This window comes from Bombus huntii, chromosome 8 (genome assembly GCF_024542735.1).
Source record: "Bombus huntii isolate Logan2020A chromosome 8, iyBomHunt1.1, whole genome shotgun sequence".
NCBI lineage: Eukaryota > Metazoa > Arthropoda > Insecta > Hymenoptera > Apidae > Bombus > Bombus huntii.
In genome coordinates, this window is record NC_066245.1 from 8,469,614 (window position 1) to 8,496,138 (window position 26,525).

The 26,525-nt window shown below is 42.3% G+C and overlaps 1 protein-coding gene across 3 annotated transcripts in view; it reads left to right on the plus strand.

Moving 5' to 3' along the window:
• LOC126869022 (zeta-sarcoglycan) overlaps positions 1-26,525 on the plus strand; it is a 216,573-nt gene that overhangs the window by 4,531 nt on the left and 185,517 nt on the right. The window lies entirely within an intron of this gene.

A 26,525-nucleotide genomic window follows, 5' to 3' on the forward strand; every position in this document is an offset into this window, starting at 1 on the left:
CCTACGTAATTGATGTTGCAAGATTCTTCTATGAATTATTAAAAAATTCATGAGATACCTCTTCTATGTTTTGTACGTTTATAAAAGGGAGATCTTTTCATAGTTACTGGCTTTATCGTTTTCGGCACTTTAGTTGAATTATTATTATATATTATTGTAGCAAATCATAGAGGACATATAACAGAGTTTATGACCCCATGTCGGTAGCCCTATAGAATGTCTGGTCAAAAACGATGATCAGGTCAATCGCGATAAAGACCAATGGTCGGTATAGCAGGAAAGCGCGCGCGGCATGTGGTAAAGCTCGGCGCTTGGCACTTCCGAATCTAAGTGAAATTAAATGTTATAAACTGAATTTTATTAACTAATATAGTAACTTGTTATGTTTTTTTAATTATTTCACCAATGATTTCTTAGAATTGATTATTTTAAAGGTGCTTAGAAGTGCACTGTTATCAATTTCATTCTTTAAATTTTATTTCATTTTATTTGATATGCTTTTATAATGTATGTCAATATGATAAATGTTTAAATGAAATTTTCATTTTTATAGTTTTAATTAATTTGTAATTCCATATATTTTAATCAACTATCTTACTGAATACGTGTGATTTATTGAACAAGTAACATTAACTATGGTTGTTTATCGTAAATAATGTCATTCCTATTTATTATTATTTATTTATTCTTTATTGAATTTGGAGTGTTCGAGACTTGTCTCATTTCACTACGTATATTATTCCTATCTGGTGTAGCATTTTGTTAAGTTTCGATGGTTGACTGTGGAGGGTCGCCACTATTGCATCTTTCGAGGCTCGTGTATCGGTAATAAAACGATTCATGGCGCGTAAATTCTGCACGTGAGTCGTTCATTTCTACGTAACAAGTTCTTGGTGTATTTCGCGGTACTGTAAAGATTGTTCTTTATTATCCCATTAGTGTTTTACGCGCACGCAATGTTCGTTTCACGTAGAACACATAGTAATATCGCATAGGGTGTACGACACTCGATTCCCTCGGTTTTTGAAGTTGGCATGGCTTGTCGTCAGTACGTTGCCAGGCAAATTCGATTTCCTTTCGTCGTAAACATACGACGAAAATGTGGCATGGTGAATACGTTGTATGCTATTACGATTTATTAAGGACTCTCGAATGCCTGAAGTTTCTCGAAAACTGTAATTTATTTTATACAGTTTACGAGTCGCTCACGCATTGTTTTCCATCTCGTGCAAATGGAAACGTCAGAGTTGCGGTCATAGTAGTTTCAATGTCTCTGGAATACCGACATTTTCGTTCGTACCTATCATAGGACAAGGAATGTCATGATGAGAATGGTAAGTGTTCCTCAGCGATATCTGACGTTTCTATGCAGTTACGGGTGTCGGGATACATACTTTGTAGTGTTACATTTGTAACATGGTAGTGTAATGTTCCATGGGTAATACGAAATGATCTTCTAGAAATAAACTAATAGCATTTCTATCGTTCTTTATAATTATTCGCAATTAAGTCTGACTTATGGTTTCTTTATTAGCCTCATTTTTTCTTCCCATTCATCCTCTGCATTTCTGTGATTTTTAATTGGTATCAACTACTTTCGCGCATTAACCTTTGCACGCGAGATCAGTTAGATCTAGATAGATCCTTGTATTCAGAATTTCAATTAAAAATTATAATATTAATGGATATTTTATAGCGTAATTCCTACGATACCATTCAGTGTTCTATAAACTTCTACATTCGTATACGATGAAACAAATATGCTTGTATTTTCTACCATTATGTAGCTTCGAAGCGAATTTAGTCGGTTTAAAAATTTATCAACGACATAGTATCAATTTTTCTCCTACTATCGGTGTAATCTTTAGTTTCTGTTATATACCTTCAAGAAAGATTCATTTAAAAAAAAAGCAGAAGTTTCAGCATAGCCCTCGGGACTGTTGGACCAAACATATCTCAGCATGAGCTGGACGCAAATTGGCCCGCGATCGGTATTCTAACCCAGACTCATCTATCGGTCAATCAATCTTCCCCATTCACTCGTTTATTCGCGCGGTTCGGCAATTCTCGAACGTGTCGCTGACCAAGATCGATATTTCCAAATTTTCGTATCCGGGTATATCCCCAGGTCTTTGATCCAGAATAGCGCGCATACTGCGGGACTACATTCGGGATACGTGCTGGAACGAGTAATTCGTGGTTCGGCAGAGTTTGACAGTTTGCTAAAAAGCTCTCTGTACCCGCAGGAGGTGGTTGGCAGTCAGAAGGATGCGTTATGCCGATGTATCGGCGTGCACGTTCTCATCTATGTGTCTCCTGTGCGGGATCCGATACGAGGGTACGAATCTCCGCGTTCTAATGCTGGGTTCACACCGAAACTTCTGACCGTAAAGAGACGATTAGCGTATTCGAAATTAAATGTTTGTCGTTCATTTTACACGGTCTCGCGATTCTATCCGGTTCTAATGCAATTAGTAGCACCATTTCGTTTCGTAATTTGTTCCTTTGCATTTGTGTACGATATCGATTGCTATTATAACTTGATCATCAAGTGACACTTTTAGGAGTTGAGGTGAAAAAGAGGGTGACAAAGGGATTTGTGAGATATCTCCAATAGTCAATTGACCGATCGTAATGTGATTTCCGCGGTTTCGGATAATAGCCTTAATGAAAGAACATAAGCTGGAAGTAGTACGTGGACCGATATAATGATGCGGATCAAAGTATTAAGCTTCTTTTCGCTTATCTATTTGGCTATGCGTGTCGAAAACTTCAGTTTTGTTACGACTGAAATATCGAAAAGTGGCAAGTTATGAATGTTGAGCGCGTTGGAAAGGCGCGAGATGTTATAATTAATAACATGGCGAGGTCCATATTTAATTAACAGCATCGTATCCGGTGTGGGATAATTAAACCATAATTAAATCAATATACCCGTACTCTATCAATATTGGCGAGGTTTTACTAATTATCAGGTAACACTTGCAGCAATATAGGTGGCAATCGATGTGCTAGGCCGATTACTTGTACGAGCGTAATGTTGAACGTTTTTCCGATGAATGGAGTTTAATCTAATGCGAAAATCTGCATGCGGAAATTTATCCTTAGGAGAGACACCATTCCTATATTCGATGCTACGTGAGAATGTGGCTTAAGCTCGTACTCAGCCGTATGTAGGCGCATAAACGAGCGTATTAGCGCTCGTCCCCGGTCTCGTCCGTGAATACTCGCACACGGACCAAACACACAAGCCCAGAGATCCTACGAATATTTGAGTAGCGAATGTCTAAGCAGCATCGGGTATCAACTGGCTGTGTGCGCGTTGTTCCGACAGCGAGTGGTGACGTGGGCGAAGTTAGTTTCGTGAAGCCGATGAGTAAGGGGAGGAGATACCCCGTGTTCCTCTGTAAAATGACATTCGTTTCGCGCTAAGCCTCCGTCGTTATATAAGCGAATTGTGAGAAGATTGGGAGGGTTAGTTAGCTGGAACTTTGTGATCGCAATTCTTTTCTCAAGTTAACTTCCTCGGTAGCGTTCGATTCGGCAAATAAAGACGAACGATAAACACATGGCCGGAGAAGCAGCTATCTTTTAATTACCTTGGCTTGCGGTAAACAACAGTAGGAACATCTTTTTAATTATGGTTTATTATGACGGAAGGGTCGGTGCGGTTATTGAAGAAAAACCAACGTGGAGAAAAAAATTTGTTGTGGTTAAAAGCATGGTTGAAGTAGTTAGCTTCGAATAAAACAACGGGAAAGTAGAGGCAACCAGGGTTTTCGTACGCGATATTACCGCACGCTTCGAGTTTACGTACTGAGCTGAAACAAGGTGAGAGCTTTCGGGGCTCTCGGTGAGCTTTAATTTAACTGCTGCATACGTCAGACATATTAAAGATACTAACTCTCGGACTCTTATGTAGCCTCGGCGGTGTTAACCGGTCCGTAGTTCCTGGAAACTGGCTCTTCCGAGGCCTTTATGAAATTTTACATCGGGCTAGCATTACTTGAACACCCCCTTATCTGATACCCTTAGAATTTTAAAAGAAAGGTCACCATCGAATAACTCTATCAATATATTAAACGGGAGACTTCGCAAAGGGTTACTACCACTTTCATTCAAGGTGCTAGTTCGAAGAGATCCACGGAGGGATTCGGTAAATTTACGAAGTCTACTTTCTTAGGTGGAATTTGATCGAAAAGACGTAATCAATTCCCGGAAGAAAAAATTACGTTAAACGCAGCGTGCTAATGGTAATTCGTCGCGAAGTCGGTAATTAGAAGTTTCCCGCGGTAATGTTAAAGCGATTGGAGCGGGCGGTTACAGGCATGCATAGTCTGGTAGAATAAATTCAGGAACAGTCGGTCCCCTTGGTTTCGAAACGAGATTAGAATGGTAACTTTGTTCGCCAATCAGCTGGTTCAAGAATTTCAACTCCACCGAAGTGGATTTCTCCAGAATTAAGGTTACTCTTGTTATACGCTCCGTTTGTCTCGATCGAAATAATACCGCCCGCGCGCCCAAGAAACCTGAATAGAAGACGTACAGCACGCCGCAAGTTCGATTTATTTGGCCCCGTTTACACAACCCTTTCACGTTATTCCTCGGAACCTCGCCTCGTCAAATCGTTCCATCGAATTACAACGTCGAATTACTCGGTTCGTTCTTCCGGCATGTCGGCGCTCTTATCTTTTCCTTGTTGTCTTGGCATCGCCACTAATCGACTCATAGTATCGGCGCGTCGCGTCTTTATTAAGGGATTCCGTGCAGAAATTACTTTTATCGTAGCGACGTTCGGAGAAAAGCTAGGTAAGATCATACAACTGAAAGTTGGTGCGAGTCATAAACGGCAGAGAGAGTGTGTCGCTCGATTATGGAAAATCCCCTGGTGTCTCGTTCTTCGCCTGTGATATCGGCGTCTTTCCCCCTGTCCTCGTACACATTCGAGACATTGCGAACAGACCGGATGTCTTACGTGGATCCACGGGTTGGCATACTCGCAAGTGGAGCAGGCATGGCCGCGAGAAGGTGTAGAGGGATGGTAGAAGAGAAGGAGAAGGTGGAGGAAGGGTTTACACCGGAGGACGAGGAGAAACGGGGTGGCGGAATCAGAGGAGAATGGACCACCCCCTGTTATCAGCTTGGAGCCAGCCGCCTTCCCAAGCCGACAAATTACTACATCCCCACCATCGCTATTCTGGTACCAAATCAAGCTCCATACCGGACACCCGTGTCTCTCCGTGTCCTTTGCTCTCAACTGAAAGATTCACTGCCCTGATGCTTCACTCGATGGAGCCTCGTATCATGGCTTACAACCTGAAAGAGACATCAAACAATCGCCATCTTATTCTATCTAAACTTCTTTCTCCTTCGAAACAATTGATGGTGTCGGAAGACAGCCCTATCGATAAGAATCTATTTCTTCTCTGCTAATGTTGCTACGAGTTTCGTTTGGTTTATGCAATTATCTTCTTTGATATCTTTATATTGGCTATGGAAAAAGCGAATGGAAGGTTTCTGTGTTTAGTTTGTTGTTAGTCTTCTTTTTAATTATCAAAGAATTAAAAATTATCTGTTTTTAGGTTTTAGATTTTTTAGCTTAGATTTTTAGGAACATCTTTAAACGCTTCGTCAGGAAACAATGATGTGTGAAACATTCTTTTGAGAGGTAGACGTCTCAACAATGTTTTTCTTTGCTCGCTAAACGTTCGTTTCCATAATGAGACGAAAAAAATTAGATTGCCCAGGGACGATAGAGCAATTGTAATACCTTTTCTTGTCTTCCTTTTCGTCTTTGCGGATTACTACCGGTTACGGACACGTACAAGGTATTCGGTGCAATTCTTCGTGGAACTCCGCGGTATTTTTCAACCGATAACGTATTGTTAATAAACTCTGACCATTTCTCTCGACTCTGTTCGGCGGATGGAGACGTCCCATTCAGAGGAGGAGATAGATAAAGAAAGAGAGGAGAAGAAGGCGAAAGGAGGGAGGCAGTTAGGGGGTGGAGAATGGTATGCGAGGTAAGGTAGGATGACGTCGAAACGTATGGCTGCTGATTTATAAAGGAAATAATTTCGCGAGAGCAATTTCTTACGTCGGGTATGCGGCAGCGTACAGCTGAACAGCCATGGGGGCTCATCTACCGTTAAAATTCATTACTTCTGCTAAAAGCGGCCTTTAATATCGTGCTGCAAAGCTGAAAAATCTTTTTTTTCCTCTCTCCCCTTTTTTTTTTTTTCGTTAGTCAGGTCAACCATCGTGGCGTACCGCGGTTTCTGTACTTATACGTTGGCGTGTACGGATATGTATGTACATCGAGTGATTCCACGCGCACGGAACGGCCAGCGATACACGTTGCTTCTGTATTATAGAATGTTTTCGGAACGCCGAGGTTATGTCGTCGCTACAAGATGATGTATATTTACGAGAGCAGCACCCGAAATTACGCCAGGGGTAAGGGGGGTGTATACATATTTTTCTTTTTTCTTTTCTCTCTTTCCTTTTTTTCTATTCTCCCCTGTACTTTCGTAATTCAACCGTTTTGCCAGCAAGTAGAGCATTCGCTGTCCATACAATAACCCCGGCCAGCTGCACTAAAATTTTTATTGTTCTCGACGAAGTTATGCGTGGGCTACTGTGCGGAGCAGGGTAACGAACCGACTTTTCTCGCGACCGGCAAACCGATTCTTCGTTTTTCACTGTGGAATCGTTTATCTTGTGAATGCGCCGGAACAAATCGACGCGTTGATATCCGAGATATGAAATTCTCGGTCGAGCAAAACCGACAAAATTTAATTTCTCTATCATCGAATGGTCACAAAGTGGAAAACCTGCCTGCTTCGATTCTGACTTTGAAGTTTCGGTCGATGCGTTTTCGGTGGTAACGGAATATAGGCATATAAAACCGAAGGATACTCGAAAATCTCGAAAAAATTGCTAATGTTTATGACACGGTTGGAAAATGAAATGACGATGACGCGTTTGAAGTTTTGTCTCTGGGTGGCGGATTAATATGTTTGTGACAACGAAGCCGCAGTATTATGGACCCAAAATACAGTGCCTTCAGCCACGAATTCTTGATGAAATACTTAGACGCGCTTTGCGCAACTCGTTTTCGTCGTTGTCGCCCCTGAGAACAAACAGACTGTTTTATAAGAAGGACAACACAATGTGGATAGTGGAAAGAGTGGGGTACCGGAGGAAAAGGAAGACATGGGTTCGCGAGGAAGGCGGTGGAAAAGAAGGAATAAGAAAGTTGATGAAATATTGGAGAGCGGCTTAGGCGGGACAATATTCTGTTGTAAACCGTTCCTTTTCCGCGCCAATAGATATCGCTATATAGCGTGCTACGCGTTTCTCTTGTATCTTTATTTCTCTCCCACATTCTTGTTATTCTCTCCATCCCTCTTTGTCTTTGTTCTTCTTCTGATATTTCCATCTTTTGCGCTCCCATGGTCAGAAATCCTTTGGATTCGTACAAAATGAAAGACCGTTAGTGAAATCGAAAATTCGACGTGGAAAATGTGCGGTTGGGTGGATGCACAATTTATGAGATGCAAATGTAAGACGATAAAATCGCGGATAGATAGGAAAACGAAAGATTGGTGGTAGAGTTGGAAATTTTTCGACCACGTTTCTTTTCAGTTTCATCGTCGTCGTAGTCGACATCATCGTCGTAGTAATTGACGTCGAACGGACACTCGATTATAGATCGTTCGGCTGTAATTTCATCCGTTTGTCGAGATCGTTCCGAGTGTCTGGAGTACCATTCATCTGTAGGACGATTCCCCTTCGATTTGCAATAAACGGCTGGACATCTCTCTTCATCGTTCGCCCGCGACGATTCTTTCCCCGCAATTAAATCGAAGGGAGAAATCTCGGGCGAGACAAAAGGCGTCCGGCTTCTACATTCCTTCTTTGTAATTTGCTATCCTCGTCCGTCTCTTCTCTTCCTACGGCCGGATGATGGAGAACCAGTTGGAACGAGGAAAGAAAGTCTTCCGAGCTCGTATTTACGTGCCAGTTCAGCAAAGTACCTCTACCGCTTGTAACACCATCGAACTGTCCACTCCCAAATCGTTTCGAGTAGTACGACGAACCAATCGGGAATAAATCTGTTGGATTTTGACCTTGATTTCCTGTTGCATACGCAATAGAATTTGTAGATTAATCAAACAATTTGACATAGTCAGTCGGTTAGTAGCGGAATAATTAATTAAAATTTCATTCAAAGATGCTATCGTCGCAAGTAACTTTTCCCGGGGAACTTTCCGAACGTTTCAACTAATTTTCCTCCCCTTCGTACCCATCCATTTCATCCCGGTTCAGAGTTAGGTAGTCGAAAAATTTGGAGCGTAACCGTGTCGACAACTATGAGCCAACTTTTGCATTCGGAGTTCGTTAGAGTCGTATTTCCCCCTCGTCTCCCACGAGAGACACCGAAATTCCTTCGCATGGTTGCAACGAGGACCGGGGTCGAAAGTAGAAAAGAAATAACGTACGACATTCGGCGGATGTGACGTTTATTAGACATTAAGTAGTAATACCCACGAATGGGACGGACGGGACTAGCCGGGTAATAAGGATGGGCTAGGAAAGCCGTCATACTAATTGTAGTAATTCCGGCATCCACTTTGGATATTTAATTAAGTTTCCGCTGACAAGCATCTACTTAGTGGAAAGGGGCAAGGCGGTTCTTACATAGCGACGCGCTTACTACTCTCCGCTTCCATCAACCCTCTGCTTAGCTACTGTGTAACCTACCGACCTGCTTAACTGCCGCCTCGAAACCTGCATCGTTCACAAATTATTTAGTACCTTGTTATTTGTGCCTCTCTAGTCCAAGTAAAAAAGCCCGATTTAACATTACATTTACGATCGAGCCTGTGAAATTACATCTGGAATATTTTATGCGACCAATTTATCGTCACGTCTGAATACAAATACAAATATATATATGTGCAATATTGTTAAAGGTATTAGAAGAACGAATGAGAGAAAAATATCGTACAATCGACACGAAGCACATGTGTTACTCTTAAAACGTGCCAAATTCTACAGTCAAATAACGAGCAAGATAGTTGTCGAGGGTGGTCACAGACCGTTTCAGAGTGATTTACAGAGGATGGAATCGGAAGTGAAGAGTTCGTGGAAGCGTGGCCAACGCCTAAATATCGCGGTAGACGATCCTTCTACCGGTGGCGGCTGGGACAACGGTATTCCTTCTATTATCTATTGTCCGGGCCAAGATTTTAGTGGAGCAGTATATAAGAGGAGCTAGACACGAATGCGGTCTCCCATTCGATTCCGTAAAGTATGAAGCTATCAAAGCCAATGGTCCGAAAAGGCCGGCGCAATTACCAATAACTCTTTGACATGCTCCGTCTACGTTTCTTTTTCCACTCGAAACATTTTCTCGTTGGCTCGCGCCGGGGAATTCGTCAGAATTGTTCGCGGAAATCGAACTGACCTCCGTACGTCCACGGGAATAAATGTAGTAGATGCTGCGCCCGCGAAATTTTTCCCTGCGCTAGGTAAGAAGAGAAACGCGAGGGAACGCGTGCATCATCGTGACCCCGTGGCACGAAGTCGAATCGAACGATTCTATATTCCACGCTTGGGATAAGGATATTGGGGAATAGGTAGGAAGGTAAAGGAAAAAAAATAATGACGCGAATGGAGGGAAATGTTGGTTCACGGACCGGTAGCCACCTCCTCAACTTCTCGTTTCTTCGCAAAATAATGATTCTTCTTTAGGTAGCGTTTTTTCGAGTAGCAGACAGAGACTTTGATTTCGCGGGCCGATCAGGTCGCGGCGAACGAGTGCCCGGCATCGAAGAAGGACGGCAGTCTCTTTTCGCTCGGATGAATTTCTCGAGTTAAGTAATCCCTGCTCGTGGATTCAGAATGGAAACAGTGCGAGCGCACGGATAAGAGGGATAAGGATCCTCTAACACCTCCTTCTGCTTTTCCTCCTACTGCTCTCGTCCGTCTTTCTACTCCAGCACAATCCTCCGTTCCCTGCTTCTCTCTACGTGTCTATAGATAGAGGGAGAACACAGCTTGGGAAACTCGTAGCTGCCGGTCTGATATCAAGCCACCATTGTTTACCGAATATCGAGATTCTATTGTGGCCTAATGGAGGAAAAAAGAGAAAGAAAAGAAAAAGGAGATCGGCGATTCTAAACTCAGCTGCCGATCCTTGATTCCGAATTTGGTTTGCGATAATACGTAAATTGATTTAGGAAGTAAAAATAAGCTAAAGATTAGGCGTGCTTGAGCAAAATTTAGACAATGGATTACTTTGGGAGAAAATGGAAAAAGAAGCATATGTATCGATGACAGACTGTAGGTAGGGTTTCGTGTTTTATGTTTTCGAGCTCTCCCGGCATTGACGATATCAAGAAAACGACTCTATCCCTCTGACCATCTTTGCTAATTGAATACGGTAGGACCCGAGTGTAAGTATCCTTGCGTGTCTTTGCTCGACACAAGAATGCTATTTTGGTATTGGTTCGTGGTCTGAGAACAGCGAGAGTATCTCGATACGTACGTCTCGATTCATAATACACGCCGAGTACAGTGATTGACGTTGATCGTCGGAAAGTATTATCTACTTTCGATTAAACGAGTTAAGATCAGGTCTCGAATTACAGCGATCGAAAAGAGAGATGGTGGAAAGTTTTCTAATTGAGAAGAACAAATGATCCATTTCACGATCCCGCACTTCCCGTGTTAAAATAACCCTAGGGTTAATGCGATTTGTAGGTTGGACCGAAGAGGGTTACTGCAAATGATCAATAGGCTTGTACGGCTGAGATAAGAGAGATCAGAGCAATTTCCAGCGAAAGACGATGTTTATCGTTCGAACATCGAAATGACGAAATAATTGAAAAGTGTTACAAGTTTCTCAAATATGTAATTAGAGGGAAGAAAAAGACGAATATTTTCGAAATTTATAAAATTGCACTCATTGTTCCTACCTATAGCTATTTTTATAAAACGATGGTGGCAAACAAATTTCAGTTTTCCAACGTTTATCGCCTAACTTTCCACGTTACCTACGAACTTGCCAGGAAATTGTTGCACGCAGCTGAACACACTGCGCGTGTCATAAATTAGCCAGGGGCTCGTTAAACTCTTTTCCAAGTTGGCGCGTGCTAGCACGGATTTTCCCTATGAATTCAATTTTTGTTCTCTGTATGAATACTCGTAATTTGAATTCGGTTTAATTACTTGGTCTCGCGAGAGCTTTGTATCCAATCAGCTATGTTCGATAAATCGCAGAAAGCGAACCAGAGACGAGAAACAAACGTAAAAAATGAACGGCATGATCGTGGAAACGCGAACAAGTGGCGGTTCGATTGCGCGTACATTGCATTAATTGTGTCTATGACGCGCGTGTTGGAGCACAAAGGGAGTGTACATCTAGCGGTACAAATGTGGTCGTCCTTATGTAACCACGTAGCCGCTTCCTCCTATAGTCATGCTAAACAACGTAGCTAGTCCGTACAAGGGTGTTACAAAGTGACGACGGTTTCGTGTTTGTTGTCGGACGTTGGACGTCCATGAATAATTAATCCGTTCGTTTCTCTAGCTGTCTGATGTTACAGCGGTCGACTCGAAACGCTTCGCATTATCTCTGAGCGAAGAACGCGTGTGCATCGTGCAGATCGAACGAGACGATACTTGCACTGGCATTGACTTTCCGACAGACAACTTCTCGGCTAACCAGAGTCTCACGATTGATTCGAGCGATTAAACGTTGCGCGGGAAAGCAATTGCGAGAGTTTGGATTAATTAAGGTTGCTCGTTCACCGGTTGAAAACGGGCTGAAATTTTGCCGAGGACTTTGAAAGTTTCCAAAGCTGCGAACGTATTGATTCTGCTTGTAAACGGCCCGCTAACGATCGCGATTAATCGACGAATAATTCCGACGCGTTTTCGCGGAGAATTGGACGATTAATTATATCTCTTTGACGAGAGCTCACTTGTTTCTCGGTTCCATCGGACACGACGCGATGACGCTCTCATCGGTTAATCTGTATAAAGTGACAGATATTAATTCAGATAAAAGTATCGTAAACTATACCGATACAATTGGGTATCGTAAAAAATAAACGAAAAACCTGACAGATTTGAATTAAAACATTATTACGTCGAAGAGCACAAGGAGGCACTACAACGTTCACGACCGCCAATGTACGTTCACGCTTTTCGATTACGTGGGGATTACGTAAAATGACAGTTTTAGCAACGAATAGCAACATTTAGTAGCATGTATATGCTAGAACGAAGTTTAAAGCCAGATGGAGTGCTATGTAATAGGATACACACGTATTACGTAGTACGACCGGAAGTTCATACGTTCTAGTAGTCTTATCGACGAAGTGAATAGCTGTTGCTTCTATATATGATTTATATTAATATGTTTTATATTATTATCACTGGTTTTCGGAGAACTTTGTTGTTTAATCTCTCGATATATGATCTTTGTACCTCGAAGAATAATGTCAAAAGTTCAAACGGATTTCATTATACGCAATGACCATCTATTTAATCAAATGATCAGTTATCCTCGAAACTACCTCCTATTTAGCAATAGTCTCCTCTGCAAAGAAATCGAAAACTCGACTTATCTTGAAACCTAGCGCGTTAATTAAGGGGACAATTGAATTAGCATTTGTAACACGTGGATGAGCCAAGCTGCAGCGAAATTTCAAATCGACCGGCTACAATTTGGACGAGCATTAAACAGCGTCGTATCATGCATAATGCACGGAACATCGCGCGCCGGCTGGCCTTTCGAATATAAGTGGTCCGCGCTGTTCCTTTCCTGTCCCTCCTGTATCCCGGGCGTCGTTTCCTCCGTTTCACTCGATTCGTCGTCCCGGGTGCTAAGTACCTTGGGAGAGAACAGACGGAGCGGGCTGAACAAGCCGGATTACGGATTAGGATCAATTTCGAGTAGTTCAGAGATATGCACTGTTTCACCCGCGGCACCAAATTCATTCTGCCGCGCTTCCTCTGTTTTAAACGCTGTCACGCTTTAAGCTTGTCGCCTCCTTAAAATCTGCCTGGTAGCTTCTTAGTGCTTCGAAACGAAAAGCAGATTGACATGGCCTACTATCTGATGTGCCTTACTCTAGCTTTGATTAACGCAACGATTAGTACAACATGATTTCTTATCGTTTATTTATAGTAGATGGTAGGTTTTCGTAAATTACATTTGAAATTAATTGAATGGATATTATTTATTTGGATGCTTATTGCATTCGGAAAATCCGTGATTGTTTTACTTTTAAATTTTGCCGAATAATCGAGGATGTTTGACATCAAAATTCTTGATCTCACATTATAAAACTTGCACGAGAAAAATATATGAAGAATGAAATATATAACGCAAGGAGAAAAATAAGTTTTTATGGAAAATTACGAATGTTAGTTGTAGTGTTAAAATTTCAGAGTCACTGATAATCACTTTTCAAAATTATTCTGTTAGAAAAAATAGTCGTGGGATGTAAATAATACAAGTGTGCATCTATACCACTGATTAACCCAAATTATTTTGTAAAAAGTAGTAGTCCTAGTTGAATTGCCATACTGTAAGTAGCATAATCGTGCATTCATGACGTTGATAATCGATTTTCCAAATTATTCTGTCAGAAATAGTAATCCTCGTATTAAACTGTTAAAGCTGCGATATTGTAAATGATGCAGTCGTGCATTGATATCATAAATAATCAATTTTCTAAATTACTTTGTGAGAACGAGTCTTGCCAAATAATGTTACAAGAGAAGAGAAGAGAGGAAATTTCAGGAAAACGTTGTTCGAATAAAAAGCGTTGTTGGATACAAGGAATCGTTTCTGGGCAGGTAGAGCTTGTTTGTCGTTCGACTCGTTACGCGTGCAACGACGGCGTTAACTAAAATCGAAGTGATTTCGCGCCGGCAGGAGGCGTCCACCGATCCAGACGAATAAACTATCGGAATATTGAAACATCGGTTCTCTGTGCAGGTGCAGTAATCGTTCATGGACAAACGTGCACGTGCGCAAACGGCTCGCGTCCACGTTCTTGGCCCTCTGTGTGCGCGTACACTGCTATAGTCACGGGAAAAGCAATCATCTCGGCCGGACGCAATCAGCCTCTAACACACGTTCCGTCGCGTTCCACACGCTGCTAGGCGGTCCCGATTTCGACCTATGTAAGTCGCCTTCTGCGACACTCCCGTTATATGATGGGCGTAACGCGAAACTATTGCTTCGTCGAATGAATCGTTTTGATTCTAACGGTGTACTGGAAAGATTGCCTCGAGAAGTATTTTTCGTTAAAGAACACGTTTTAGTGCCCCGTGTATGTCATTACATAAATACGATGAATTTTCGATTTGGTATGTTTGATATCTCCGGGATGAGTAGATACAGTAAATATGTAACAATAGTGAATTATTTCGTAATTAGTTGGTATATGATTAACACATACTGAGTAGTTAGTGATATGTTGTACAACCGGTCCACGTAGTCGCAGCGATCAATTTCCGATTACTGTGTTATAACACACAGACATAAATAAACACGAGTAAACATATGAAAATGTAAATAAACGAATTGACAGTGTGGCAATTTCCATTCATACGTTCGGCGTTTTGCGTAGAAAAGCGATGATAAATGTTAGAAATTAATACCTAATTTTGTATCCTCTCCTATTCTGTCTTTCGGACGGGAATTTTCGTATTACGAATTCCGGACGACTCGATGGAGCTGTTAACATTTACGTGTCTCCCAATTTTCGAAACACGAAACCCGAGGTAAATAATTAAACTCGGGTCGGCGAAGACTAAAGATTTTCCGAGGTTAGCCAATAGAGAGCACCGGGCGGTCGAAACGCATTCCCGGTCTCTCATGAAATTTCCACGTTGCTTTCGTTGGCACTTTTCTCTCGTCTCGTCTCGCCACGTGTATAGTTCTGCTGGCCGGGACTTGGCTTAAACGCAAACTAAGAAAATCATGTTACCTAGAAGTTCCTATTCCTAATAGAAGCGAGCTCGACTATCGGCTGGAAATACCAGTAAGAAGCTGGTAGAACGCGTTCGAGATCGTCGATTTCGAATGGTGTTAGGAGCGGCACGAAATTCCATCTCGCAAACGTACACCGACACTGGGAAATTTCGCGGATGGGGAGTGTAGGCTGCGGAAACAGGTTGCAGCATGGAACGAAACGTTTCTCTTCGCGGTGGTTTATGTTGTTTAGGGGAAACGGGCGAGTTGATGTCTGACGCAAATACGGGATGGCTTGTTCGCGGGGAACGCGCCGGTAAACTTTGGACGACGGCAGTTAACCGGAATCAGGCCGAATCGATTATAACGGTCGGATCGTTGCCGCGAGATAGCACGAATCGACAAGGGGGAATTTAATGGAAAACTCGTTGTGCCGCGTCTCGTCGCGAGCATCAGCGCGCGTTGCCTTCGTGCCTGTGTTACTTCGCTAACTCGAGTTACTTGGGTAGACGTGTACGTGTGAGAAAGTGCGAGAAGAGAGAAGGGAAAGAAAAAATAGGAACGAGTCACGACGCAAAGGGCGAGAAAGTAAAAGAGTAGTGGCGAATGATGGCGAAAGATGGCAAAGGAAAAGGGGGAAAGTGTCGTTGACTATAGGAAACTTGCGACTCTTTTTGCTCTGCTCGTTAATGTGAAATTTCTGAAGGAAGCGATGGAGCCTCCGCCGGATGTCACGTCACCGACTTTCAATTTCCGGAACGTGGCCAGCGGGGAGTACTACCGCGTCCCTACAAATGAGAGTCGCTGCGTCTTCTGCCGATGATGCTCCGTATACGCTTCAAATTGATTGTCACTGCGTCGAAGGTGCAAGATGTATGCCGGTTTCTCGCGTAAATCGATTCCCGGCAGCCATCGTAGGGACGAACTACGGGTTCGAGGGTCGATCGTGGGCCAAATATTACTACTCCTTCGCCGATAGCGACACCGATTGAATTTTTTTCTGACAACAAAGGTCTTCTTTTTTTCTCCCACGCTCCCGACGCAGAAGCGACGTGACCGGAACGATGGTCGCTTCTGAAGGGACGAAGCAAGGAATTAATACTCGCGCGTTGAAATATGAGAAACACTCGGTTTTAATTTCGTGTCAGTGAAAACGAAACGTCGATTTCTCGTTTTTATCCCGTTTTTCTTCGTAACTAGAAAGAGAGAGAGAGTGAGAGAGGGGGGGAGGGATGGGGAGAGAAGAGAGAAAAATGATATGAATTCAAGCGTGTAAAAGTTTGACCGGAAACTCGTTCAGATTCGTTGGTAATTGTTGCGTTTTGCGTGGTCTAAAGTTATATAAGAGCGACACCTCATCAAGCCTCTTTGTCGGACTATTCAATGACGTATTTAAAGGGCTGCTGTCTTGGGCGTTTATCAACATCGGAAATAGCTGTCCTGTCTGAACATCGCCCAGGGTCAGAAAGGTCCAATTCCTCGTAGATCACAAATAGTCTGCAGTACACAGAGAATGTGCGCGCCGTGCCGTCCGGAAATTTGGAAGTTGACGTTGCTTTCGGGGGTTAGGGGATGCGGTAGGATGCACCGAGTTCGCCGACATTGAAAAACCGATGGAAACGCGTAATTCACGATGGATTTGCGATAAATCCGAACCGATGAACGACATAATACGGTGACCAGTTAATGGATGAGACAGCGGAGCTAATTTGACGCGTGTACTAGCCGAGCTTGGACACTCTATCGCGCGTTTATTAGCGCAAAATGAAAATACAATGACAATGTGCTCCACGATATGGGGAAAACATAGCCATGAAATTTTAGTGGAGATATAATTGTGTTGTAACGCATAAACATCATTTTGTAAAATAATGTTGGCTTTGTGTTTAACGGAAATGCATAATATTACGGATTGTAAAATTCTTTCGTTCGACAGGCTATTTTGGATTTATTTCTTCTTCTTAGAACGTAATCGGTAATTTCGGTGAATCGTATCAAGTCTTGTCTAAAAGCTTCTTATCCAATTCCCAACAATGTGCCATAACACCTAATAGTATTCCTGTGAATACCTTTTTTGTCCCCTCTTTCGGCGACAAGTTGCGGGATCCAGTTTGCCGTTGTAGCAATTTTAATACAGTCTCTGAACCGCCAGGACAGTATCGCGTCGCGAAATAGAGTGCCCAGTGAGTGTGCGGGCCAGATATCGTGTAAGTCGGACTTAAACCTCTCTTCGCCACTTTCGCGGGACAACTTGCACCCCCTCAACCAAGAGAACGACCAGATACCAAGCGGCCAAGCACCTCTGGTTTTCATTTTAAAAAGCCTTTCTCCACTTGTTCCGCGTTGCTTTATTAATCAGAAAATAAAATTGGAACGAATTAGTAAATAATTTCGAGTATAATTCTGCCATACCTGTTAAGGGAAAATGATAAAAAGTTGAAAAGAGACGCGTGAAATTTCTGTGACAGTTCTCTCTCATGAGAATATAAAATATATTATATAATAGGATTATTTCGTTATGATCGGGTAAACTGTTAAATTCTTTTCAGGCTTGCATATGACAAGTATAATCTTTAGTAACGTGGTGTAAACATGATATCGAATTTTATATAGAATGTCTTGCAAACTGTATTCGACATTAGTCATTCCTTTTGATAGGTTTGACACGAGCGAAGTTATAGACAGCGCATAATCACCTGCTGATCATTATTCAGCTCCATTCATTGCGTTATCGTGTTCGAACCGATCCGTGATTCGATCATGCAATATCTGGTAGACCATTTGTAGTCATGGCGCTCTATCGGGTCATCGTAATAGTTTCCATAATTCTGAACTATTTACAACTATTTACAACCATTTACTTATTAACAACTTGTATTATTTTTATTATTTCTTTCAATATTATTCCACAATATCAAATTCATTTCTAATCCAGCGCGTCAAATTTCCTTCGCCATGGAAGACGGATTTTCCGAAATTTTGCAATCGATTGTACAATACTTTCCGTGTCAGGTAAAAACTCTTCCAAATATAGGGGATTTGGTTGGCAGCTGTGTAAACGCACATGCATACGTATTAGAGACACATAGAAGCTAAAATAGCGATGTACGGTACAGAAGCTGGCATTGTTGTCGAGGTGAGCTCGCTGGTAATGAAAAGAACTCCAAACTCTGTCTCTCTGTACTTTACCCTTTCTCGTTCTCTCTTGTTACTCCCTTCGTCCAATTTCTATCTTTCTCTTTGTTCCTGTAACTGGCGTTCTCTTCTTTGCCTCGTTCACCATGTTCTTCTTTCTCTCTTTCTCTCTTCCTCTCTCATTATCCCTTGCGAAACCCGGGCGAAGAGAAACGAGCATCCGCTCCCGCCTCTCGTTCTCCCTCGTTCGGCTCGGCCTCTTGTTTTAATCACAGCGCCACAAAGTACGCCATTGTCTTGCCAGTATCGGTCTGAGAAAGTATCTCAAGAACAGCACAGCCATCTGTATGCACGGTCCAGCGAGAGCTGATTGTAGAAAAATCCGTCTGGGAAACCGCTTGGCTCATCGCCGAGGGTGCACCTGTTTCCGCCGTAGACCGCTAATCGGGCCAGATCAAACATAAAGGGAATCGTTGTCTCGCGAACTGTTTCATTATGTTCTTCCCTCGGTTTCGAGTGATTCGACGCGCTTTTTCCCCCTTGTTCGAGCTAAATCGACGATGACGACGACGATGTCGTTGTCGATGTCGATGTCGATGTCGATGCCGATCGGCCGTGTCCGTTTTTCGATGGAGCGCGTGTCACGAATACCCGATACGACTGTACGTCGCGGCGTTCTGCTTTCACGCGCAAAATCATCGGACGCAGAATCGGGAAACGTAAATCGTACGGTAAATAGCGCGTGTACGTGACGTAAAACGTAAACGCGGTTGAAAAGGTTGTCGAAACGAGGCTCGGAAGCGTCGCATCGGGAAACCGTTGGTCGATTTCGAACGATCGCTTCGTCGCCCTCGGTACCTGTGAATTGTATCGGTTTTCGAATGGATATCGGCAAATCTGATGATTTGATTGTAATTTCGTTTCATTTATGTCGTTGGGAATCACGTGTGCGTACGACTATCGGGTAGCTCGCGGTCCACCGTCATAATCTAGGACAGAAATTATCGAATTGAAGCTCTTCGTATGTGCTCAGGATCATATTGGCAACTCAGTATTAATAACCGAAACTGGGTAATCGAGCCAAGATCCTTTGCTGCCTTTGATCTCGAATGTTGTTTCGAATCTCGCACGAAATTGACTATCGCGATACGCGTGGAAGCGTATGTATGTTGCTAGTTAGCTGGAATTGGTACGCCCTATTTATCGGATCGTATCGTTCAAAAATACCTTAGAAAATCTATTTATGGTTATGGAATATCGCGTTCGAGTTTCAGTCAGGGAGAAGTAACAAGTTTAGTTCGCCAGTATCGTTTCCTGGGTTCGTCGTTCATTGGTGACAACAGTTGGAGCGTAGAAGCTTTTTTAAGGCATATAGATACCGACTCGGTTAGGAGCGTTCGATTATGCATTGCCAAGGTAACGCGAGACGCAGTGAGATGCAAGATTCGGAGACAAACGCCCTTAAAGGAAGTATCTTGGTAGCTCGAGGGAGCGAAGCAGCGCGAAGGGTGAGGCAAAGGTTGGATTGGCGAGAGGGCAGGGGAGGACAAGTAATTTCCTTGGCAGAGGCGTGAGAAGCATGCCGAAGGGGGTGGGTAGAACGCGAGAAGGTGGTCCAAACTAAACTAAATAATATTGATGGCCAACGGAAATTGAAAGCCGTTAAGGTCTTCAGCGTTGTGGTGCGAAACGGCGTTGCTGCATAAATAAGACGGTGTGCATTAGGATTAGGCCAGTGTCTCTCAACGTTCGATCGTTCCTCTTTTTTTTTTTTTTTTTTTTTTTAAGTAATGAAGCAAATATTATTTAATACTTTTACTATAGGGACAAAGTTATTTTCCAGTGTTAGAGAATCGATCCGTGTTATTTCTTCGTACAGTTATCAGATTTTCACATCTTAAGCTACAACTTTGAGATATAAGCGCTCAAGTTTGGCTGTTAATTTCCGATGACTCGGTGTATCAGCTTCTTCTAATTATCAAACTTTTAACGGAACTACGACACTGGCAGAATGTTAAATCGCTCGCTCGACTAACACACAAGCATCGGACATTATTAATAACGCAAGAGAGGAAAACAACGAAATCCTTAAAAATCTTCTACGTAAAGCCCGTGAAACATCGACTCGGACCACTGGATGCTCTTCAGTTAGCATATTCCCCACGAAACATATTTTCTTGGATGAAAAATAGGGAAGATATTTAAGCTACTAATTTATACCAAGCCGGTCTGCTGGCCACGGATATATACGAAAATATAGGCGGGTGGAAAAAAGTCGGTACGTGGGAAGAGGGAGGTGACGGTATTAGAGAGATTATGATCCCAGGAAAAGCACGGTCAATCAGGAGATGGGAGACCGAGATAGAATAGACGGAGAGAAAGCCAAGCGACTTTCGAGCCGCACCACATAGAAACGCCGAAAGTTTTCACGGAACAAGGCTGGAATCGTTGGTTCATGCAAATTTGACGTAGACGTATAGCGTAAATGCTGAAAAATGGCTGGCTTAAAATATGCGAGAGTGTACGGCCAGCGATAGGTGAAACTGTAGCTTGCAACACGCGTAATAAGTCGGCCGATGTTTCAGACGGTCTTCTTTCTCTTCGCCCGACGAAGGTCTACACTGTCTCACCAATCAACAGTTTAGCTGCATGCAATGGCGATCGTGTCGCCGATCGTTAACTATATATTTCGCAACGGATAAACATAGGGATAAAATAACTGCGCCGCACGAGTGTAGCTTGCAAGTTTTAGATAATTTAAATCTTTATAAATATCGCATATCGTAAAAATTCGTTGTTATATTCGATCGTGTAGCAGTTCACTAGGGTTGTTTTACATTTAATAAATTCTCAAAGCGATAATTTCAGTGGTCAGAAGTTCCATTTGAATGCGTTAGAAAACGTTCCCTTTTGTTCCATTTACGTTTTAAAATCCCATCTAAAGTGGCCCACTGGTTTTAACGCAGATAGATCACGTTGAACGAATAATTGTTACATTGTACCACGTATATTCAATTACATTAAAAATACAGCTTCTAGTTCATCGACAAACGCCGCGTACGGTTCGTTAATTAAGATTGTCCGGTTAATCAGCGTCAAATGTTCCCATCACATGGTCAGGACAGCCTGTTTCGCATTTCACCATTCATACGGTATCTGAATATATTTTCGAATTTTATAACGATCAACAGGTTAACGGATACGCATTTATCCCTGATACTCTGCACATTCGTGTCTCGTGGAGACCATTTTGCGATTAATATTCGATCCTCGTTATCATATGTTATTACCGTTTAATATTAATTGCAGATTAGAGTGATTTCATTGGCTCGAAATAATTACGGTGATCGTTGCTGAAAAGGGACGCGCTTGCCTATCGCAAGCTTCTCGTGTACGTAATTCATCGACGTGTGCGTACGTGCTACCTTCGAGATCCAAAGGAATTCCACAATCAGTCATTCGAGATATCGTTTGGGCGCGCCGTGACTGAAAAGGGAAAAATCTCGTCTTGGCTTCATTATCCTGACAATGGCCGAAGCCACGACTTCCAACGCGACTACCTTCTCTCTTTCACCATCTTCATTTCTTCGATGCCTCTTCTCTCGACGTTTACCCCACCGAAAACCATATAGAACCGCGTACTACCACCACGTACCGTTTTCCCACCCTTCAAGCCCATCTCGACCGGCCGATGCACGCATAATAGCAGCGAAGCTGTGCCCATAAAGCGGTATCCCATCATAAAGGCCTCTTCAATCCAAGGAACGCGGAGAAAAAGGAGAATTGGAATGAGAATACTCCTCTCCATACTTCTACCCCTTTCTTGAGCCTCCATTTCTTCGTTTCGTTTTTCTTTCTTGCTTTCTTTTTCTCTTTATTTCGTTCATTTGATTTTCACATTTTTCTCTAATCTTCTCCCTTCTTCTTCTTATCCTTCGCCCGTCTCCTTGGTCTTTTTTCTTTACAATTCGACTGCGACGGTGGTGGTAAACGTTTTATGGCATTACTCGAAGAAACACGCGGACCTCGAACGTAAGAGGAAAGAAAGAAAAAGATATGGCTCGGTCGGATAAAAATAACAACGGGGAAGGAAATACAACGGAATTGTTGATCTTTTAGCGAGCTGACGCTTTTAATTCACAAGGATACCGTCTCTTCTTAATTATGTCCCGCCGTCGCTCCCGTCTCTCATCGCCCGGCGGCTTCTCTAATTCTATGTTTTGAAGTTTCTTCTCGCCCTTACTGCGAGGCGGCAGCTGCTTCCGCAGTTTTTCATCTGGAAATTTTCTATTTTCCGCCGACCACGGGGATTTTTTTATGATAACGTTCCGCCACGTCCCCGCGCCCCTTTTTCGCTAGCATCCTTCCCCTCCGGTTTCGTTTAGTCATATTTTTTTCTCTCTGCCGATCCAGGATTCCGTTCTTCTGCCTGAAATACGCACGCATAACGCGTTTCGTTTTAATTCCGTGCAATAAAGCCGTTCGAAATCACCTGACTCATCGAAAAGACGGTTGACGATAAACAACCGAAGGGGGATACATGATTTTCAACGATATTATATTCCCGACCGACGTTGGATATAAATTTTTATGCAATAAAATAGCCGAGCTCGCGAGGCCGGCGAAGAAATAAATTCGACTCGATAGTATCGGTATCTTCTTCCATCTGAAAGGGGCTATGTCGTATAGATAACCCGACGTAAATGCCACAACCTTGTCCTTGTCGTGTTCGCGGAACGTAATAAAAGATCCAGGGAATTCACGAAGGAAAGACGTATAGTGGGCGCGTATTGCGATGCGAATCGTAAGAGGGGTACTGGAAGAAAGTGACAGAGGGTGAAAGAGGCGGACTGTCCCTGGCCGTAGATAGGGACCGACTTACGAGCGGCTTATGTTTCAATTTGTTCAACCTCGAATAAAATCGCGTTTTACGAGACATCGGGACACCATCGTCCGAGAGCAGTTCTCCTCGTTTCTCTCGGTGAACCATGAACACCATTTTTTCCCTCGTTAATAGAACCCTGTTAGCAGTGGCTACCATGGAATCCACGGACCTCCTCGCTGATTCCTTAAATTCACGCTCTTTTCCTTGTGAATCGTAGAGCGAATTAATCCGCACGTCTCTTCCGTGAAGCTAATTTCTCAACAGCGCGGCGAGAAACGAATTCACCACTTTTGCGCAACGGATTAATTTTCCTGGCGTTGTAGCGTATCTAGTATTGCAAGAATTTCTCGAGATTCTTAATTAATACCACGCAATTGCAATTTGTTCTTAAAGTATCCACATATATGTAAATATCGATATATCATGAAATCGTATTTCACAATGTTCGCCAAATGATCAGATTTTAAGATGTTTTAATGGGTTGTTCAATGAAATTTCATAGTCGTTATTAGTTATAGCTGGATGAATCGAACGAAAGTAGAGACGTTCGTTCCTCTTAAAGTGAGAATCTAACCGGAATTCTTCTTGTATGTGAATTTCATGTAAAAGCATCGTTGGAAACGATGTCGTTTTCGAATTCCGCTGAACTTCATCGAGTCGTTCCAACTTTTCGTGGTTTGTAGAATATGTACGAAGGGGGGTGAATGGGAAACGCTGGACGCGAAAGTGACTACGTATTGAGCTGTATCTGGCGCGAGCAATCAACGGCGGAAGAGACAGGATATTCTCGTGGTTGTTCGCGAAATGCACGATCGCAAAGATCGTTCGTAGCCTAGAGGTATCCGCAACGATCGGCCCAAAGTACTTCCCCGTTCGTGGGCTCGATTCGTCGTGAAATCTATTCATTCCTATCGTTTCAATCCCACTTTCGTCTCAATAGATTCAGACGCAGTAGAAACAGTCAATCAATCTGTCTATTCCTACTCTTGGCTCTATCGCTTCACTGTCTGGCTGTAGTCTACGATGGTACGCTTTGCAGATGTACGAAGCGTAGGACGAAGAAAGCACGAACGGTAAAATGGACGTAAGAAGATAAACGGGACAAGAGAGGAAAGGCGAAATGAAAGGATTAAAAAAAGAGTGAAAAGAATAAAAGGTCGATCGTACATTCTGTGATTGGTATTTTTGAAACGGTATTGTCTCATCTTTGTTAAAATCATTCTCTTCTGTTCGAATCGTTTCGCTGTATCTTTTCATTCTTCTACCTTTCTTGATCCCCATTACTCGCGTACCATTTGTTCGGTGATTTAATCGATCGAAGGCGTTTCGACGTGCACGTTCCACGAGATCGAGGATGCGAAAATGGAATCGTGAATCGATCTTCAACAGGTACCGCTGCGTCTCTCTATCACGGGTCGACTAATATAGAACGCAGGATTTCAAAAAGAGGATCACTCGTAGATACGATGGAATTGTCGAACGAGTATATAGGCAAACAACCGAAGAGATCGATACGAAACGAACATGTCAGTCGAGGCGGAATAATAACGAGATAAAATAATGGCGAGGCGCGGCTGCGTGTAGTACATTCTTCGTTTGTGCGCTGAATAAACAAATTCTAGTAACGACGCGACGTTACATTTTACATGTTCCTACTGAGCATTCGGAAAGATACATTCGAATGGCTGTGTTCCGACAATGTTCCGACTATGTTGCGGTTAATAGAATCTACAATATATCTATATCTGTATGTGTAGAATTAACGAGTTCACCGATGGAGCTTATTAAACGAATCCCGCAGATACGATCCTTCGTGAATATGACACTTGTCGCGCGTCGACCTGGACGTAGGGTTGCCGAGTAAAAAGTAGATGATAATGCGAAAAAAAAAAAGAAAACTGGTATGATCCTGCAGCATAAAAAGCGCGACCGCTGCGCTGTGAAAACGGAAAGTTTATGGAGGAAGGACGCGGGGAAAAAAGTTGCAACGGCCGGCTGAGGGAAGGAAAGTGCCGCAATATCGTTCTTGCAATTTCCTTGTTTAGGTGACGATCCATTTTATCAGGCTGGTATTAACGGCTATTATTTCTGTACCTGACTGCCAGTCTAACCCAAGTTCATTTTTTTCAAGATTGAGTTATATACTCCATCTCGCCGCTCTTTTGTTTTTTGTTTTATTAGGATAATAAGGATCTCTCTTTCAGTTACGTAATAAATAAAGGAGATTTAATGGCGCACAATGTTATCCCGGAGCTGGATAAATCCAAGTCCTTCTCAACTACGATTTTATTTTAAACGAGTCCTTCTAAGTTTCAAATGTAGTCTGATTACAAGTTTGAAGAGATAGTTTATAATGTATCATATAGCAGCTAGTCTCTGTCAATAACTTTTACAATATGCCTGCTTAAAAATAGTATGTATTTAATGCATCACTACGATTCTGGAAGGTTAATTAATATTTACAGCAGTTATTAGACATAATTGACGTAATCAGTTAAAGTTTAGAATGTTTCGGTAGTTAGAAATTTGTAGAGAGCTCAAACCGGATACAGTTCATTCACTTAAAAATATTAATTGAGTTATATCGTAGCACAATAAATTTAGACTTGAATAATGGAAGGGAATGGTATAAAAATGTACTACATTACTCAGGCATTAGGTCATCGTTTGGAATAGTTCGACGTTCGTAGTATGGACGTTGTTCGAAACTTGTACTTTTCTTTTGGCATAGTTTATATGAATGGTTTTAAACGTTTACGTCATTGGAAATAATTAGAGACATAAATGATAGTTCCCTGGTGAATAATGGAGATTCTCTTTAGCGACCTGTTTTTATTCAATAGCAGTAAATAGATCAAGTCGTTTAATGCGCACTATAGAAATGATAAGAAGTATTATTCAGCGATAGTATTATTGGTTATACGTATATTTTCCATTAAACGATATTTATAGAAGATTTGCCAACGAATTTTCGTAACAAGATGGTTCTTGTGGAAATCGATTGAAAATTAAAAAATTTAAACGATGTCCCTTCATTCCAACAAATTCAATCAGTTTATATCACGACCAAATTTTATAAATCGTACACATGCAGCGGCTCTGAAAGGTATCGAAGTGTTCTTATCAGATTCTATATATTTCATTTTTATATTAACAAATCTTTGTAGCCATCTCAAAGTATTACTAAATAACACATAATTGAACTTAATTAATTATTATGCACATCAATGCTACGTATTTGCTTTACGCCGTACGCAAATCGAAGAAAATTTTTCGCCCAAAAATTGATTCACTTTGGAAAATGCACAAATCATTTTTGAAAAAATCTTCCGCGACATTTACCCGTAATGTTTATCGAGTCCCTTTCTTCGTCGATCTACTTGAATTTACTTGGCGAAATACCCGCCAAAGTTCCGCGCCAAACTGGACTAACACTAGATACTTGTCGCTCGCATGATGCCATCAGGATGAGCTTATTCAGTGAAGGCAGGAAAGAGAACGGGC